The sequence below is a fragment of the Rattus norvegicus genome, chromosome 8 (genome assembly GCF_036323735.1).
Source record: "Rattus norvegicus strain BN/NHsdMcwi chromosome 8, GRCr8, whole genome shotgun sequence".
In the NCBI taxonomy this organism is placed as follows: domain Eukaryota; kingdom Metazoa; phylum Chordata; class Mammalia; order Rodentia; family Muridae; genus Rattus; species Rattus norvegicus.
This window is the reverse complement of record NC_086026.1, coordinates 63,486,111-63,490,293: the sequence shown is the minus strand read 5'-3', so window position 1 is coordinate 63,490,293 and position 4,183 is coordinate 63,486,111. Positions and strand designations below refer to the sequence as shown.

General features: G+C 47.2%; 1 long non-coding RNA gene across 1 annotated transcript in view; it reads left to right on the top strand.

Annotated features, from left to right (window-relative positions):
- The window catches only part of LOC134480173 (uncharacterized), a 45,888-nt gene extending 42,274 nt beyond the window's left edge, over positions 1-3,614 (top strand). Inside the window, exon 2 of the long non-coding RNA XR_010054396.1 lies at positions 751-3,614. This is a non-coding gene — a long non-coding RNA (uncharacterized LOC134480173). The remainder of the gene's footprint in view (positions 1-750) is intronic.
- Positions 3,615-4,183: the final 569 nt, after the last annotated feature.

Below are 4,183 nucleotides of genomic sequence, written 5' to 3'. Positions count from 1 at the left end.
GTACTAGCAGTGGGCATTGCTAATATCTCTGAAGTACAATGTCTGAACTGATAGACTGAAAACACAATCGATAACTGGCAAGACAGGAAGTCAAACATACAGTACAAAGAGAAAATGCAGAATGCAAGTAAGAAATAGGAATAGAAGCAGAAGGCCCAATAAACAAACAGGGCAGAGAAGGTGGCAACATTTAAAGACATAGTCGCCAAAATTTTCCCAGAATTGAAAAGGAGCAGAATTCTTTACAGAGCTCCTCCATAGGCCCGTTCTTGGCTTGGTGACAGGACAGTTGGTTTAGGCAGGGGTAGGTGGTCCTTTGAAACCAGGAGAGGATGGAGTAAAGCGCAGGCTTTACTGATGAGACATAAGCTAAATTATGCAGAAATTGAGGAAAAATAATTTTGAATGGTTAATGTAGAGTTCTGGGAATCAGGCTGGAGACACCGCTCAGTGAGAGCTTACTCAGCATGTCTGAGACTTCATGTTTGATCCCTGGCATCACCAAAACGTGTTACAAACCATGACCCAGAAAAATGCGGTGTGGTTAGTAAGCATAGGTGGAGGTGGGCACTGTGGGCAAATGTCAACGACCCCACACTGAGTTCAGGCTACTCCAGTGCTCCCTTGGTTGTCCTCATATCGCCCGCGAGAGGATCAAGGAACACAGAGCAGGCAACTTGGAGACTGTCATGTTCTGCAGATCCTTCTAAGTTCCCAAGTGACCTATTCCAAATTCCCTCATCTCTATAGGGGCCTCTAAGGACACAGCTGCATCCTGCTGGAGATCTGCTTCTTCTGGCCGTTCCCAGAACTGCCTGTCCATTATCACCCATGCTCTCATTGAAGACCGAGGACCAATTAGCCTTAAAAGTTTTGGGTTTTGTTTGTTTTCGATTTGTGTGCATGGATGTTTTGCCTGCATGTATATCTGGGCACTGTATGTGTGCCTGGTGCCCAAGGAAGTCAGAAGAGGGCTTCAGATGCCTGGACCTGGAGTTGTAGCTGACAGTGAGCCACCATGTGGGTTTTGGGTTCTTCAGGAGAAACACGCTCCACTGAGGCCACCAAATGGCAACCTTTATGGCCACCGTCCCTATGTGCCAGCAGGAGATCTGAACAGACTTTATCTAATTTCCTGCTTGAGGAAGGCAGGCATGTCAGGAGGCATCATTTTCCCCTGGTTTTTCTTTTCTGATGGGGAAACTGAGGCACAGCACGAGACAGAGGACGTACTTGAACACAGGAAGGTTAGTGGGCATGGAGGGGAGGGAACAAGAGCGTCTGTGTGCTCTCTGTCATTTCTTTTCCCATTTTCTCAGCTGCGCATGCCTTTACCCCAATTTGGTAACCTTGAAAACAGTGCCCTTGGGGCTGGAGAGGTGGCTCAGAGGTTAAGAGCACTGGCTGCTCTTCCAGAGGTCCTGAGTTCAATTCCCAGCAACTACATGGTGGCTCTAAACCATCCTATAATGAGATATGGTGACCTCTTCTGGCCTCGAGGCATGCATGCAGGCAGAACACTGTACGCACAATAAATCTTCAAGCAACACAAAACAAAATGCCCCTGGCTATCTGCTCACAAGACTGTGCCCCAGCTTTACAGGAGCTTGACTTTCTCTCTGCTGTCCACACTTGCTTATTCTATCCAACTGGACACTGACACACCTTGACTTTTATTGTATTTGTAAAGGTGATATTATCTTGACTAAATTCACTAAGGGCACAATTTTTTTTTCTGTATTCTTAAGAGTCTGAGCAAACATGGGCAGTCCATGAATGGGAATTTTCTGTGGAAGAAAGAAATTGAGAAGGACCCTGATCTCGGACATCTTCAGGGATAAGTGTAGCCAGAGGCAGAGATGGATTATGAGGGGTTGCAGGGTCACAGGTGGGGTCTTGAGGTTTCAGACATGCCCTACTCTATTAAGTCATTGTACTGGCCCCATGGGCCAAATGATCTGGAACTTTATCATCAAACCTTCTCCTGCAGATTTGGGATCCAGTCAAAATGATCTCCAAGGAAACTTACATACAAATTGGAAGCTATACCCAGCTGGTCAGTGGAGGTAGTTTGGATCTGCAGAGTTTCTAGGACATCGGGCATTTGAGGCTGAATGGAAACAAAAGAACACAAAAACCTGTGCCAAGCTGTTCATTGGAGGTCAGCCGATAGGCCTCAGGGAGTTCAGAAATTTTGCACTGGGTTTGAACATTGTTGATTCCTGATTATCTTTCCTCAGAGAGCTTTCATTAGAGCATCGGAATGGGCCAGGGGCTTGAATAAGAAGAGTTGGAGACGAGTTAGAGAATGGAAGAGTTAGAGATGGTGGGCAAGGCTTTGTCTCCCCAGCCTTCACCACCTCCAACTTCAGGTAACCTAGGCTCTCAGGTACCAGTGTCTGTTATTACAGTAGTAGGTTAGAAGGAAAGGAGGAGCCGAGATGGGAGAGAGCCAAGGCACCGAGAAGGACCGTAGAAGCTAGAGGATTAAGACAAGGTTGAGAATGCTGGGCTTTTGAGGCTGTGAGGAGTCGTCATATGGTCCAACCGCTATTGTTAATAGATAAGGAGATGGAGGTCCAGGGAGGTTAAGTGACCCCCAACACTTTGGGGGTCATTCAGTAGTTTCCTTGCCAGAGAGTGGCCCTGCTCCAGGACATCTCTGTGGCCTCACAGTTTGTTCATTAAACAACAGATAAACTCACAAGGAAAAGACCAATGATGCTGTTGCTATCTGGCTGTTTGGGTGGTAGCTACAGGCCACTGTGCTGTTGGAGCTTGGCATTTGTAATCACAGATAGGACAAGGAAAACATTCTTCTGGGGATATGTGAATGCTTTAGAGGTTTTTTGTTTTGTTTTTACACCTGACCTAAAAAGCTTAAGATGTTAACCATTTATTCATCCATTTCGTTAACACTTATTGAGTGCTTCTGGCTCCGTGGCAGCCTCTGTGGAGGCTAAGGACAGAAGAGTGAGATCTCACCAGGGAAGGAGGTGTGAAGCCATGATGGTGGTGAAGAGCACTGTACTGCAGAAACGGCTGGCTGGCTGGCTGGCTGGGGGTGGGGTACCTTAAAGGAACCTATCATATTCAGGCCAAAGGGTACATGCAAAGCCATTTGTACTTCAGGGTGAGAAGTCTTGGATACTGAAACTCAGGTGTGGGTGTGGATCACGCCATAAGAAACAGTATCCGGACAACCCCAAGAACCACACATTCCTTTGGGGCCCTGCTACTGTTCTGCCCAAGTCCTGAGATCACACACCTTCACCGATCATGGAGAATTTAAAGATCGAGCAATGACAGCCGTCACTGCCCATGTGTGTGTGTGGCTTTCAAGGTTCTTTACCTCAGACCTCAGTGCCCTTCATTTGAGAACTGACTTAAGCTGGGGATTAAGCCACTTGGGAAGTGAGTGGGCTCCTGGGGCTGGTTAATCATAGAGTTGAACTCCGGTCTTCTGGCCACAGAAACTCAGTCATTTGATGATTTGTCAATGATGCTGTCATTTCTGTCCTTCCTCCTTTCAGATTAAAACCCAAAAGTTAACTGAAAAATTCTGATGAGGCAGGCAATATAAGAAAAAACAAATAAAGTGATATGGAAAACTATGTCTTTTAACTTATTCCTTCCCTGGGACAGGATCAGTGAGGGGGAAAAATTATGGTTTCTGTGTCAGAGGACCCCAGTTGGATCTTAGGGCCCTTGTTAAGACTCTGATCCGCAAGCAGTCACCAGCTCTGTAATGCGTTTGAAGTGCCTTCAACTGTCAAGGTCTAAAGTGCTTACAGGCCAGTCACTGCTGGCTTCCACGGGAGATAACATTAGATGTACCACACTGGGAGGATAGTGGACCATGTACCGAGAAACGAGGCACTGTTTGGGGGCAGAGATAAAGGTTCGACAAAAGGATGACCCTGCCTTGAGCCTACTGGAACTGGACTGGGAAGTTGCGAAGGCAGGCCTTCAGTAAACCCCAGCTCTCCTGCTGGGTACTGGGCCTCAAAGTTGAGGGAGAAAGACCCTGGTAATAAGCTGATGGGCGACGTGAGCTCACTGAAATGCGCTGCGGGCAGCATGCACCTCTGGTGTATTGTCAAGTCTTGGGTGATGTCCCAATGTTACCCTCCCCCCCCTTCCTGCATGTCTAATTAGGAACTTCACCGGAAATACTGGTTGA